We start from the raw sequence: 16419 nt of genomic DNA, 5'->3' as shown, positions 1-16419 counted from the left end.
AGTGGTAACTGTTGCTGTCCTTCTGACCACATTTACAACGTGCCAGACTATGCAGGGTTAGAGATGTGCAACATCTACATTGTCTGCAGGTAAGTGTGTATATAGTTAAAATAACTACTTGTGGAGGATTGTCATTTTTTGTCTTGTACCTTTTGATTTTCATGTATGTTCTGTGTTTTGTTAACTTAAATGTTTTTCTTGCTAACATCTGTAATGGTGTGTTGTCTTTTCAAACTTCAATAAATGTTATTGTTAACCCTGAGGGGTATACTAAGAATCTAGTTAATAGTTCTCAGGTTTTTATTGAATTGGCTAGCTTTAGTTAGCTTCACATTCCAGCTCAAGCTTCATCCACGATATGCAGGAATCAATATATCTCCATATGCATCAAAGTCACGTCTTTTGTGGGCATTTTAAAGGTTGTTCCTAGCAAAAGGCATCACGCATTTAATATTGTTATAGAATGCGTTATATTATCTGGATATTTTTTATTGATTTATTTCAAAATATAAAGTTAACAATAGGTATAGTTTTTGCCATTTTCTTTAACAAAGGGTATGGCATACCCCCACTCAATTTGAGCCCTGTTTTTAACCGAACACACCAAGCCCTTCCCAGGCATGGAGGTATTTAAGGAGTGCATGGTGACAGTATTGGAGTATTTGGCTATACAGACTAAATCTATGGATAGCATAATTGCGTCTGTCAAACAGGTAGACCTACCTTTTATTTGTTTTTTTATAGGAAGACATAGGCTTCAAAAAAGCCCTCTTGATGTTAGTTAAGTCGAATTAAAATGAAGACAATTGTTGAAATGAATTAATTTCAGCACCATTTTCTGTGCACCTCTGTTACGGATGTCTGCCTTTTTAGTTGACTTTCTCCTGCACACTCTCTCTCCCCTCATTATTAAGTTAATGAATGAAAATGTGTCTGTCTCATATCATTGTAATACATTTGGTCTCCAGTCTATGGGCTAACAGAAAAAACACAAAGGCTACTACTACTACTATGTTAGGCTATTTTTATTTATTACCTTTATTTAACTAGGCAGGTCAGTTGAGAACAAATTATTTTCAATGACGGCCGAGGAACTAGTGGGTTAAGTGGCAGAACGACAGATTCGGGTTGGTTAAATGCGGAAGACACATTTCAGTTGAATGCATTCAGTTGTGCAACTGACTAGGTATCCCCCTGTCCGTATACAGTGCCTTCGGAAAGTATTCACACCCCTTGACTTTTTCCAAATTTTGTTACATTACAGCCTTCTTCTAAAATTTATCAAATAGTCCCCCCCCCTCATCAATCTACACACAATGCCCCATAATGACAAAGCTAAAACAGGTTTTAAGAAATGTTTGCAAATCTATTACAAATAAAAAACAGAAATACCGTATTTACATATGTCAATTTGTTAATTTGCCTTTCATCCTTCAGCTGTTTGATTAAGACTTATAGGTTACATCTATTCTATATAAAATGTAATTGTCCATTTATTATTGATCTCTTTACAGGTGGTGAGGATTCTGTGACACCCAACAGATTCCCTGCTATCGGCAAAATGATTATCTTCAGGATTAGAAAAGTCCGTCGTGTCATCGTTCTACTCTGCATCACTACAATCGTTGTGTTTTATACCGGACAGCTGTCCTCCATTTCGCTTGTGGACTTTGTTAAAAATGCCCTTCGGCCTCTGGACAGGATCCTCTCTCCGAAATATTGCGCATGTCTCAAATGTATGACACAGCCAAACGATGACCTCTGGTTTCAGAAGCGCTTCAACACATCGTTTCAACCCTTTCTGACCAGAAAGTACAAGACACTCTCCAACGATACAAGAATGTGGTGGCAGGTAATAAAAACGTTTTTATCAACTGTTTTTTATTATATCTTATCTTAAAGCAACAAAAGCGATGCCTGCTGTCACACCCAACACATATTCACGTATTTACTCATACATTATACATGGTATATTTCCACACCTACCAAGAAAGAATAGATAGGATGCTAATTAAATAAACCATTAAAATAAAATAAAACACTATCCGCCATCTCATTGATGTGACCTTTGCATTGATTATTCTAAACTTTATAACAGTATTTGATTATTATCTGTAAAGAACAACTGATCGACTGGCACAGAAACAGTATCTTCCTATGTAGATTAGCCTATTAATGTTTCCATTGGTCAAGGAGAGTCCCAAACACTCAGTGTCACTACACATTGAAATATCAAAACCTGTTTATTGTTTTCTAAAGTTAATGGAATAGTGTGACAGTTTGACAATCAAGCCCTTTTTAAAATGTACTAAAGTCAGCTAGCTTTAGCGCACTGACAAAAGTCTACGGGGTCAGCAAGCTGATTGCACTAATGCTAGTTGATCCAGTAGACTTCCAGTCATTGCGCTAACGCTAGTTATCAATCGCCAGAGGTCTACGGGGTCAGCTAGCTGATTGCACTAATGCTAGTTGATCCAGTAGACTTCCAGTCATTGCGCTAACGCTAGTTATCAATCGCCAGAGGTGTGAACTCGAGTCATATGACTTGGACTCAAGTCTGACTCCAGTCACAAATTTGATGACTTGAGACTAGACTTGATATAACATTTTAAAAACTTGAGAATCGACTTGGAGCCTCAAGACACGGGACTCGATTTTGACTTGAGACTGATGACTTGAAATTATCTGGCCAGGTTTTGGAACATTTTGTCACTCAATTTGTGGCACAGATTCTCTGTGGATTATTTTCCATGCAGCCAGAAATAGTATCAAACTTGTAAAAAAAAGCCCTCAATCAACACAGGTTGGGTTAGCTAGAACAGTGAGAAGATTTTGGGGGGTGTTGCAAGTGTTTTATTTAACTAGCTGACCCCGCAAGTCAGTTAAGAACAAGTCTTATTTACAATTACAACTGCCTTGTTCAGGACAGACTTTTACCTTTTACAACAGACTTTTACCTTCTCAGCTTTGGGGATTTGATCTAGCAACCTCTCAGTTACTGGCCCAGTGCTTTAACCACTAGGCTACCTGCTGCCCAAGTGTGAAACTGAATGAATGAGAGGTTGTAAGACTTTTTAAATGATGACCTCATGAAAGCAGCAGAAAACTGGAGTGGTTACCATTTACATATTTTAATACACTACATATTTAATAGTCTACAAATCATTTACCATTTGTATTTTATATTTATACCTTTGCTTATTTGATCTGGTCACTAACATAGGCCTACAGCATTGCACCAAATTCTTGTTTCAAAAACATCTAATCTTTGCTTCAGAACCAAAAAAGTTGCGTGTGTTGACTGTTGACCAATGACCAGTCATCAGCATTGGCATGCAAAGGCGGGCGCACATATCCAGATTAGTGACCATAAAGAGCTTGTTTATTTTTCTCAGGTTTTCTTGGCAAAAACAGAGTAGCCTACCGACATCCTTAAAACCTTTTACTACAGTGAAATCTGGGTCACACAGAGTATTCCTTGGCAGTCTTACCTCTCTGAGATACGTGGGACACGTCCCACCTCGCCAACAGCCAGTGAACGTGCAGGGTGCCAAATTCAAAACAACAAAAATCTCATAATTAAAATTCCTCAAGCATACAAGTATCATACACCATTTTAAAGATACAATTCTTGTTAATCCAGCCACAGTGTCCAATTTTAAAAATGCTTTACACCGAAAGCACTACAAACGATTATGTTAGGTCACCACCAAGTCTCAGAAAAATCCAGACATTTTTCCAGCCAAAGAGAGGAGTCACAAAAAGCACAAATAGAGATTAAATTAATCACTAACCTTTGATGATCTTCATCAGATGACACTCATAGGACATCATGTTACACAATACATGTATGTTTTGTTCGCTAAAGTGCATATTTATATCAAAAAATCTCATTTTACATTGCCGCATTACGTTCAGTAGTTCTAAAACATGCATTGATTTTGCAGAGAGCCACATCAAGTTACAGAAATACTCATCATAAATGTTGATGAGAATACAAGTGTTACACATGGAATTAGAGATATGCTTCTCCTTAATTAATGCAACTGCTGTGTCAGATTTAAAAAAAACTTGACAGAAAAAGAAAACCATGCAATAATCTGAGTACAGCATTCAGACAACAAAGCAGCCAAAAAGATATTCGCCATATTGGGTGGTCAACATTAGTGATAAATAGCATTAGAAATATTCACTTACATTTGATAATCTTCATCAGAATGCACTACTAGGAATCCCAGTTCCACCATAAATGTTTGGTTTGTTCGATAATGTCCATCAGTTATGTCCAAATATCTTCTTTTGTTAGGGCGTTTGGTAATCAAATCCAAAAGCGTGTTCAGGTCGCGCCGAACGTCGGACAAAAAGTTAAAAAAGTTCCGTTACAGCCCGTAGAAACCTGTCAAACTAAGTAAAGAATCAATCTTTAGGATGTTTTTAACATGAATGTTCAATAATGTTCCAACCGGAGAATTCCTATGTCTGTAGAAAAGCAATGGAACGAGAGCTAACTCTCTCATGACCGCGCGTCAAAGCCCAAGGCACTCTGCCAGACCACTGACTCAAACAGCTCCTATGTGCCCATCCTTTATAGTAGAATCCTCAAACAAGTTTCTAAAGAAGGTTGACATCTAGTGGAAGCCTTAGGAAGTGCAACATAACTAATATCCCACTGTATCTACAACAGAGGCTGAGTTTAAAAAAAACTACAAGCCTCAGATTTCCCACTTTCTGGTTGGATTTTTCTCAGGTTTTCACCTGCCATATGAGTTCTGTTATACTCACAGACATCATTCAAACAGTTTTAGAAACTTCAGAGGGTTTTCTATCCAATACTACTAACAATATGCATATATTAGCATCTGGGACAGAGTAGCAGGCAGTTTACTCTGGGCACCTTATTCATCCAAGCTACTCAATACTGCCCCCATGGCACAATTTTACTTAAAAAAACGAAAAAACTTTCCACTGGGAATGCGGAAGGCCGACATAGGCGGAAGCGGTGGATTGAGACACAGCCAATATCTCTAGTTTAAACTGACAGATGGGGATTTTTTATTATGTTACTCAGATTGATACACAGGTGTGTATCATATCCCCCCCCTGTAGTTCAATTACCAAATCGTCCCTCTAGTGGCTGCATGGGTGGAATGTTATGAATATTTTTCATAATTTCACAATTAATTAAAAAAATTAACCGCTGAAAATTTGGTCTTGGCTTTTTCTGCCTAGAAGGCCAGCATCCCGGAGTCACCTCATCACTGTTGACGTTGAGACTGGTGTTTTGCTGGTACTATTTAATGAAGCTGCTAGTTGAGGACTTGTGAGGAGTCTGTTTCTAAAACTAAACACACTAATGCACTTGTCCTCTTGCTTAGTTGTGCACCGGGGTCTCCCACTCCTTTTTCTATTCTGGTTAGCGCCAGTTTGCTCTGTTCTGGGAAGTTAGTAGTACACGGTGTTGAATGAGATCTTCAATTTCTTGACAATTTCTTGCATGAAATACCCTTAATTTCTCAGAACAAGACTAGACTGACAAATTTCAGAAGAAAGAACTTTGTTTCTGGCCATTTTGAGCCTGTAATTTTTCCAATGATCAATTAGCCTTTTAAAATGATAAACTTGGATTAGCTAACACCACGTGCCATTGGAAAACAGGAGTGATGGTTGCTGATAATGGGCCTCTGTATGCCTATGTAGATATTCCATAACAAATCTGCCGTTTCCAGCTACAATAGTAATTTACAACATTAACCATGTCCACACTGTATTTCTGAACAATTTGATGTTATTTTAATGGACAATAAATGTGCTTTTCTTTCAAAAACAAGGACAGTTCTCAGTGACACCAGACTCTTAAAGTGACAATGCATACACTGTAGATGATAACAACAGAAAGTAGCAGAGGTGTAAAAGAGTGGGGGGGGGAAATGCAAATAGTCTGGGTAGCCATTTGATTAGACGTTCATGAGCCTTAGGGCTTGGGGGTAGAAGCTGTTTAGAAGCCTCTTGGACCTAGACTTGGCGCTCCGGTACCGCTTGCCGTGCTGTAGCAGAGAAAACAGCCTATGACTCAGGCCTTCCTCTGACACTGCCTGGTATAGGGCTCTGACGGCCCACCACTGGTCATAAGAGACGGTAGCAGCAACATTATGTACAAAATAAGTTTAAAAAATAAGTTACAAACAAGGTAAGTAAACGAACAAAAACACAATCGGTTAGGGACACATAAAACATCAGCCTTCTTCTCCGGCACCACCTTAGACACCTTAGACACCTTAGTATGAAGGTAGTGATGTGCCAACAAAAATAAGGAGTTAAATATGTGTCCAAAAAAACTAAAAAATTTCCTGAGCTTTCTTACAGTATATCTGCTAGATATAGGACAGACACTTCAATATTTTATTTTTTGACTTTATCTTTTGCCATTTATGAATGCGTTATTCAATGTGCTTCTATAGTAAAGGCCAAATGCAATATTTTATCAAATAATTTTAACAAATTGAGCATTAAGACCGTAACTGAATCCCCGAGCTGGAAAAGTAGAAAAATCAGCTGTTCTGCCCTTGAGCAACTCAGTAAATCCTCCAAAACAACTGCTCCCAGGGCTCAATGTGACATGATATCTCAAGTTGATATTGACTGTTCATATAAATTACATTCAGTTCAAAATGCAGGTGTAAATTGCATTTATTTCCGTATCTTGCGTTTGCGTCACCATTTATGACTGTAATGACACTGATTGAATCAACGTTGTTGAACCAATGTGGAATAGACGTTGAATGTATGTTTGTGCCCAGTGGGAGGCTATATTTGCGTAGCGAGTGTGCACGTGTGCCTGCGCGGGGGTCACACACATTTTAAGGATTGCGGGTGAAATCGTTTGAAAACCACTGGGTCAGCGAACAGATTTCAGATTTGATGTTCAGCGATAAGATCGGGTGCAGCGCAAATGTCAAATTGTATGGAGAGAGGATTGACATCAATAAAAATGCAGTTCCAAAACATTTTGGTGATCGAGGATATGAACCGTTTATTAGCAATGGGGCATTAAGCAACAATGACTAGCATAGGCTCTACTAGTCATTTGGTATGCAACATGGCTTGAAATGTATCCTTTACTTAAAATGAAAAATGAATAAAATGAATTATTACATAATCAAAATGTGTTGTAGACAAAATAATGAAAAGGCCTGTCTGGTAGCCTCAATAAATATACAAAGATTTGTGGTTGAACGAGTCATTGCCTCTACTTGACTTGAGACCTTTGACTTCGTCCTTAGAATGCACATCTTGGACATGACTCGAGACTCGACCCGTTCTACAAGGGACTCAACTTGAGATTTGGACCTTGTCATTTGACTTACTCCTGACTTATATAATATTGACTTGGTCCCACCTCTGGCAATCGAGAAACAACCATAAACTTCCATCAAATTGCACACAGAGACAAAAACGACTTGTTCATCTGACTCTGGGGAGGTTTGCCAAAATCTCACACTATCCCTTTAAGAATCTCCAATAGTTTACTGTAGTTACATTTTTGTATACGAGGGAGTTTTATTCAGAATGAACTCTTTTATTTGATGTTTAAGCTGCAATATAAGCATGGTCACTGACAACTGATTAACGGTTTGCTATAGTAGTCATCAATAACCTCAGTGTAAAGAGCAGGTGGCTCTAGAGTCTTTAGTGTGTGGGTTTCCTCAGATGTTATAGTGTGTCATTTGCATTAGGATGCTTTTAGTGTCAGCCTGTCCATTGTTGTGTATTTATTGTGTATTCATTGTTGTTTTATGTATTGTCTGGTGCAATTAAATAACCAGAAATTGCAGAAAGACCGTAACATAGCCAACTTTAGCGAGGTGGTGGAGAAGTTGTTCCAGGTCATCCCTGATGCTGACCTTTACATGGACGCAGGCCCTGAGCGCTGTAGGACCTGTGCAGTGGTGGGGAACTCTGGGAACCTCAAGGGCTGCAACGCAGCCTGTTTTAGCATGAGCAGTGTAACAGCCTGTTTAGCATAGCCACCAAACTCGTAAACGGAGCCCTCATCGACTCCAGTGATGTCATCATAAGGTAAGCCAACTGAGAGGGTGTGGTTGATCGAGGGCACACTTGCCACAAAGCCTGTTTTAGCATGGGCAGTGCAACACAGCCTGTTTTAGCATGGGCAGTGCAACGCAGCCTGTTTTAGCATGAGCAGTGCAACGCAGCCTGTTTTAGCATGGGCAGTGCAACACAGCCTGTTTTAGCATGGGCAGTGCAACGCAGCCTGTTTTAGCATGGGCAGTGCAACACAGCCTGTTTTAGCATGGGCAGTGCAACGCAGCCTGTTTTAGCATGGGCAGTGCAACGCAGCCTGTTTTAGCATGGGCAGTGCAACACAGCCTGTTTTAGCATGGGCAGTGCAACGCAGCCTGTTTTAGCATGGGCAGTGCAATTGAGGACTTTCACCATTTTGAAGTAGTCAACTGGGCGGGACTTCCTATAGGTTAAGGAAGGATCAAAGTATTCCAAGGATTTAAGGGCTATGTACCATTTGTCCCTCCTACCTCAAAGTGTGCACTTGTTCACTTGCACATGGTTGTTCAGTACTTTTAGATTTGTGGGAAGTAGTGAACGAGTGCACACTCCAGGGAGAATGTAGAAGAAATGTGGCATAGCTGCATGTGGCAGTGAATCACTAACCTTGGCTTTATACCTGTTTAGACCTCCAGGTGGTATTATATGCACCCTTTCAGTTTGTTTACCAAATACAATAAGAAGAAATCAACGATTTGAACATATATATAGCCCTCAAGGCCTTACCCATGGTGTCACAGAAGACAGTATGGCTAAGTTGTGCCTTCATCCAACTTGATGATTTAATGTCCTCTAAGTATGCCTGTTTTGGTTTGGTTTGGTGTTTTCATATTTTTTTTTTATCTTGGCGGTATAAATGACAATGTGTTTTGAATTAAAGTGTTTTGGAATATGGCAATCATGATATGGATCCTGGTTATTTACTCTGTTATCCAGAATGAACAAGGCTCGTACCTCTGGCTATGAGCGGGATGTTGGCAGCCGCACCACACATCACATCATATACCCAGAGAGTGCCATAGATCTGGACAACACCACGAGTCTCTTGTTTTTCCCTTTCAAGACTCTGGACCTTCAGTGGCTACCCGGTGCCATTACCACTGGATCTCACATCACTTTGTGAGTAGCCGTTCTCCTTTTGATTAGTCCATCAATCTGTGACACCATGCACCATTCAAAGATTACATAGAAACTCTGGATAAAATGTAGGTCTTATTTTATTCAACAGCTCATATTTACGTCTTAGACCGAAGATAAAGGCCAACAAAGATTTGGTGAGTCACATTGTTGATCACGATCATGTATTATGGTTCTAATACATCTACAGTCAATGATAAATGCATGATATGTTTATATGTTGGATAGTAGGTAATTGAGGATGTTTGTTAGTTAGGTATGGGCTAATCTCGGTTGACCCTAAAATCTTGCGTAATTTGGTCAGATGCTCGATAACACATTTGCGAAGTCTTGTAAATGGAAACTCTCAGCCCTTTCTGATAATTTCACTTGGGTTTATCATCCGTGTTTTGCACACACAATGCAGTGAAAGAGTGTCAACGTGGAATTGTTCAGAGTCTGTTTACATGCACACAATACCACCATTATTGTGAATACTGAGATTAAAGGTTTTGTATAATTTCAGCCAGTAGTTTTGAATGTAGTGCTCGCTCACGAGGCAAAACAGCTCCCTGAAAATTGTACACAACTTCCTATGATACACTGTATGTTCATTTAGTTTACAATATGTACAATATGTTACCAATTTGTAAGTACTTAAGATCCTGTTCAATGTCTTTTAATATAATAGTTCAATTAAAAAGTGTACTTGCTTTACCAGAAGAACATTGTCTCTTACGATCCAGTCTACATGGAGATGTCTGATAATCAGGCAATGAAAATAAATGTTCTATCACAGTGACCATATTGTAGCGATCCTCACTATATTGGCCATTTTACAATTCCCACCAAGTGGGTTATTGGCGCAATGTGTAAGGTGTTTGCCTTTCATGGAAGCAACCTGGGTTTGCTTCCCTGCCTCACTGTTTGCTACATTTGTGTCAGAAGGGGAATGGTGAGGCCATTGGGAACACATGGTCTGAATAAGGTGGCTGAGTCATCGAAGCACAGGGACATTCCTTCCTGTTCGGAGGGGGCAGTGTAGCAATACTATATGATCCATGCTACAATTCCCACCAAGTGTGTTAACCCTATTGGGGCGATGCCTAAGGGTTTTTATGTCTAGTGTGGTTTGCTTTTCATGCCAGCGCTCGGGGCCTATTAATTTTCATTCTGAGTACGGACATCTTAAAACTATTTTTAAGATGCATAGTTTCAGATTTTCCAAATTCACTTTACTCCCTTTACTCCATGTGCAGGAGCTTGCAGGAATGTGTCGTCTTGCATGATGTCTACTTTGATGCTAATTAGCATTTTTGAATCTGAGAGTAAATAGAGCCGAATATATTGATAAAAGTCACCTTGTCTGAGAGAGATTTACATGGTTTTCAAAACGTCGCGCCAGGGTAAGCCTACGCGAAACACAGGCCTTATTTTAAGGAACCATTTCCTTGCTTGACCACTAGGTTTTATGGGTATTATGGCACCTCCACTGTGGGGTTCTATGGTGTTTGTGGTATTGCCATTACTAAAATGTAATGAGGATTTTTGAATGTAGTCCAGTTTTATTGTACAAACTCAACACACCTAGGATGATGTCATTGACACTCCTTTTGTTTTTGTTTGGGGGGGGGGGACTTTGAGCCATGTTCGTTTTATGAAAATGCTATAGGAGAAGAGGCCCATCAGTACAGATGTAGGATCTTCATTTGATTTCATTTAACTTTTATTTTATTTATTTTGATTTAACCTTTATTTAATCACGCAAGTCAATTAAGAACAAATTATTATTTACAATGACGGCCTAGAAAGAGACAAAAGGCCTCCTGTGGGGGTACGTGCAATGCCGTCGCGGTATACACAAATAAAAATGTGATTCACATTTTCAAATAGTCCATTTATACATTTGGGTGAGTTTTTTTCCCGCCTGTGTAGCCTCGTTTCACTGCCAAAAATAAAATTAAACCATCTAGTGTTCAGCGAAATAACAACACAATGTCAAATACAGGTACAGCCTAGTCAAATAACTAACATCCAATCACATAAACCGTTACTCTCTCGTGGGAATTCCACTAACGGTCCGTATTTAGCCAAACATAGCTGCTGCTCATGTTGGTACCTGTACTGATGGCGCAAAAGCAATGACAGGGTGACATAGTGGAGTGGTAACACGCGTGCAAGCAGTTGCTCCCCACGCCACCTGGGTACACTGCAGCCACTTGGGTACACTGCAACATCCACCGAGAGGCTCTTGCTGCCAAAGGAATACCTGACAGCTTGAAAGACGTTTTGGACACTACAGTGAAAATAGTTAACTTTGTTAAAGCAAGGCCCCTGAAATCGTGTATTTTCTGCACTATGCGATGATATGGGCAGTGTGACGGCCCTGAATGTTTCTGAACCGTCTCAGTGCAGCTCCTTCCAATAGGGCGCTTTCCCTTTAATTCCCAATTAAATAGCCAGCATCAGCTGCACAAAAGGGGGGTTGTGATGGAGACGTGAATGAGGATGTGTTCAACCCTCAGTTCCCGACGCTTCTCTATTCCGTTGTTTTGATGCCGTTAAACGTGTGTTTTGTAGCCTAATAGAGTTTACCCAGGATCGGATCCACTCTTTGCGTCCGTGGACTACACCTCTCCGTTCTTCGTGACCTTTCTCCGCTGGAGATCTATTGGCGGATTGTCTGACTGACCGACTGACTACCACCTTTTTGTATACGGTATTTCATTTGTTTTGATGCCATGTATACGGTGATGATTTATGTAGTATTTGTATTGGTGTAGACTTGACGGACCAGATGGGACTCATTCCCTCCCAAACTAAAAGGAGAAACCAATGTTTTCTCTGGTAGGCACAACCTACCTGGCACCCCTATAAATAATAACCTCTAATAATAATAAGCTCTTTGTCACTTCTCACCCTTCTCACTTCTCAAAACTCACACTCATTCTTATGTTTAATAAATGTGTCGTATAGTGTGTGTGTGGCAGGCTTACAATGATGGCAAAAACAATATTTGAGAGTGCACTGACCCTGGTGCTAGAGGGGGTACGGAGCTGAAGGTTGAGTGTTTGAAGTATTTGAGAGTGCACTGACCCTGGTGCTAGAGGGGGTACGGAGCTGGAGGTTGAGTGTTTGAAGTATTTGAGAGTGCACTGACCCTGGTGCTAGTACGTAGCTGGGTTGAGTGTTTGAAGTATTTGAGAGGAGCTGGAGGTTGGAGGTTGAGTGTTTGAAGTATTTGAGAGTGCACTGACCCTGGTGCTAGAGGGGGTACGGAGCTGGAGGTTGAGTGTTTGAAGGGGTACGGGACTATAAACACATTGTGAACCACTGTATTAGAGGCTAAAAAACATGTAAAACGTATCAACCCCTCCAAAAAAGTCAATCAATTATTATCCAAATGATAATTCACATTTCCTGTTGCGATGTACCGGCAGTATAGAACAGGAGCATCTGGTAAGACAAGGGGTGGCGGTCTATGTATTTTTGGAAACAACAGCCGGTGCACGATATCTAAGGAAGTCTGCGAGGTTTTGCTCGCCTGAGGTAGAGTTTCTCATGATAAGCTGCAGGCCACACTACATACCGTGTGAGTTTTCATCTATATTCTTTGTAGCTGTTTACATAACATCACAGTCAGAGGCTGACACTAAGATAGCATTGAATGAGCTGTATTCCACCATAATCAAACAAGAAAACTTTGGTGCTCCGAGTAGCCGGGGAATTTAATGCAGGGAAACTTAAATCAGTTTTACCAAATTTCTATCAGCATGTTAAATGTGCATTCAGTGGGAAAAGACCGGGAAAAGACCCCTGGACAACCTATACTCCACACACAGAGATGCATACAAAGCTATCCCTCACCCTCCATTTGACAAATCTGACAATAATTCCATCCTCCTCATTCCTGATTACAAGCAAAATTTAAAGCAGGAAGCACCAGTGACTAAACCAATAAAAAAAGTGGTCAGATGAAGCAGATGCTAAGCTACAGGGCTGTTTGGCTAGCAAAGACTGTAATATGTTCCAGGATTCCTCCAATGGCATTGAAGAGTACACCACATCAGTCATTGGCTTCATTAATAAGTGCATAGATGACGTTGGCCCTACCATACGTGCATACCCCAAACAGAAGCCATTGATTACAGGCAGCATCCGCACTGAGCTAAAGGCTAGAGCTGCCGCTTTCAAGGAGTGGGACTCTAACCCGGAAGCTAATTAGAAATCCCGCTATGCCCTCTGATGAATCATCAAACAGGCAAAGCGTCAATACAGGACTAAGATCGAGTCGTACTACACCGGCTCTGATGTTCATTGGATGTGACAGGGCTTGCAAACCATTACAGAATACAAAGGGAAGCACAGCCAAGAGCTGCCCAGTGACATGAGCCTACCAGATGAGCTAAACTACTTCTATGCTCGCTTCGAGGCAAATAACACTGAAACATGCATGAGAGCACCAGCTGTTCCGGAAGACAGTATGATCATGCTCTCCGCTGTTGATGTGAGTAAGACCTTTAGACAGGTCAACATTCACAAGGCCGCAGGGCCAGACGGATTACCAGGACTTGTACTGCGGGCATGCGCTGACCAACTAGCAAGTGTCTTCACTAACATTTTCAACCTCTCCTTGTCCGAGTCTGTCATATCAACATGTTTTGAGCAGACCACCATAGTGCCTGTGCCCAAGAACAATAAGGTAACCTGCCTAAATGACTATCAACCCGTAGCACTCAAGTCTGTAGCCATGAAGTGCTTTGAAAGGCTTGCCATGGCTCTCATCAACACCATCATCCCAGAAACCCAAGACCCACTCCAATTTGCATACCGCCCCAACAGATCCACAGATGATGCATTCTCTATTGCACTCCACACCACCCTTTCCCACCTGGACATATGTGAGAATGCTATTAATTTACTCCAGCTCAGCGTTCAACACAATAGTGCTCTCAAAGCGCATCAATAAGCTAAGGATCCTGGAACTTAACACCTCCCTTTACAACTGGTTCCTGGTCTTCCTGACGGGGCGCCCCCAGGTGGTAAGGGTAGGTAACAACACTTCCACCACGCTAATCCTCAACACAGGTGCTCCTCAGGGGTGCGTGCTCATCCCCTCATGTACTCTCTGTTCACTCATGACTGCACGGCCAGGCACGACTCCAACACCATCATTAAATTTGCCAATGACACAACAGTGGTAGGCCTGATCACCGACAACAAAGAGACATCCTATAGGGAGGAGGTCAGAGACTTGGCCGTGTGGTGCCAGGACAACAACCTCTCTCTCAACGTTATCAAGACAAAGGAGATGATTGTGGACTACAGGAAAAAGAGGACCGAGCACGCCCCCATTCTCATCGACGTGGCTGCAGTGGAGCAGGTTGAGATCTTCAAGTTCCTTGTTGTCCACATCACCAACAAACTAACATGGTCCAAGCACACAACGACAGTCGTGAAGTGGACACGACAAAACCTATTCCCCCCCAGGAGACTGAACAGATTTGGCATGGGTCCTCAGATCCTCAAAAGGTTCTACACCTGCACCATCGAGAGTATCCTGACTGCTTGCATCACTGCCTGTTTTTTTATTTATTTTATTTTACCTTTATTTAACTAGGCATGTCAGTTAAGAACAAATTTTTATTTTCAATGACGGCCTTAGGAACAGTGGGTTAACTGCCTGTTCAGGAGCAGAACGACAGATTTGTACCTTTTCAGCGCCGGGATTCAAACTTGCAACCTTCCGGTTACTAGTCCAATGCTCTAACCACTAGGCTGGTACGGCAACTGCTCGGCCTCCGACCGCAAGGCACTACAGAGGGTAGTGAGTTGTACATCACTGGGGCCAAGCTTCCTGTCATCCAGGATCTCTATACCAGGCGGTGTCAGAGGAAGGCCTGAGTCATAGACTATTCTCTCTGCTACAGCACGGCAAGCAGTACCGGAGCGCCAAGTCTAGGTCCAAGATGCTTCTTAACAGCTTCTATCCCCCAAGACATAAGACTCCTGAACATCTAGTCAAATGGCTACCCAGACTATTTGCATTGCATTTTCTAATTAAATCATGCTGTTTATGTATAATATATTCCATGCAGGTATTGGTTCTGAATCCTGTGTTCATGAAATATGTTCATGAAGTCTGGCTTGACTATTACGGCAAATACCCCTCCACCGGATTCATGGCTTTGATATTAGCCCTACACATTTGTGACGAGGTAAGACGTTATACATATCAACACACATCAAGTTGAAGTTGTGTCATATGCGCAGGATACACATGGTGTACACAGTCCAATGAAATGCTTACTAGCAGGTTCCCTCTCTATAATGCAACAACAATAAGAAATAAGTCAAAAAATTAAGCTCAATGGAACAGAATAAAATTTTCATAAGTATAAATACAAGAAGATACTCAATAATTTACAGTACAATATTTACATGAGTGTCAGGGAAAGAGTATTTGGAGAGCAAAGTGTTTAAATTGTGCAGTGTTTAGCAATATCAAAACATGCTCTGCTAGGAATGGTACTTTCACAGGTCACTACAAGATAGACTGTATGCTCCACCACGCAATGCATATAGTATAACACTAAACACCCAAATCATGTAGGCCTATAGGCTGCATAGACAATATATCACATTGCCATACATAAAACTTCTGTAAACACTGTTATTAAACTAATTATCTAAACACTTAATTCCAAATGCAGGTGAATGTGTATGGATTTGGGAAAGACAGAAATGGAAACTGGCACCACTACTGGGAAACACTAACCAATAAAAAGCTCAAGACTGGACCACACCCTGGAGACTATGAGTACAATGTCACTAGAAAGCTCTCGGAAATACACAAACTTTAGATATATAAGGGATGGTGATAATCATTAATCCAGATCATTAACGGGATTTGCTTCAGTAGTCCCATTTTTTTTATACATTGAACAATTTATTTCTAGTTTCCTCTGGTTAGGCTTTAAAGATCCCATGTCTCCTCTATTTTAGACATACAGTGCATTCAGAAATGATTCAGACCCCTAGACTTTTTCCATATTTTGTTATGTTACAGTCTTATTCTAAAATGGATTTAATCGTTTTTCCCCCTCACCGATCTACACACAATACCCCATAATGACAAAGCAAAAACAGGTTTTTAGAAATTTAAAAACTGAAATAGCACATGTTCAGAAGTATTCAGACCCTTTACTCAGTACTTTGTTG

General features: G+C 40.8%; 1 pseudogene; it reads left to right on the top strand.

The window, feature by feature from the left end:
* The first annotated feature begins 1531 nt into the window (after positions 1-1531).
* LOC135543741 (CMP-N-acetylneuraminate-beta-galactosamide-alpha-2,3-sialyltransferase 1-like) lies at positions 1532-16079 on the top strand (annotated as a pseudogene).
* The last annotated feature ends 340 nt before the right edge of the window (positions 16080-16419 follow it).

The sequence above is a fragment of the Oncorhynchus masou genome, chromosome 8 (assembly GCF_036934945.1).
Source record: "Oncorhynchus masou masou isolate Uvic2021 chromosome 8, UVic_Omas_1.1, whole genome shotgun sequence".
In the NCBI taxonomy this organism is placed as follows: Eukaryota; Metazoa; Chordata; class Actinopteri; order Salmoniformes; family Salmonidae; genus Oncorhynchus; species Oncorhynchus masou.
Note: the sequence above shows the minus strand (reverse complement) of the source record. Positions and strands in the feature narration are given on the sequence as shown.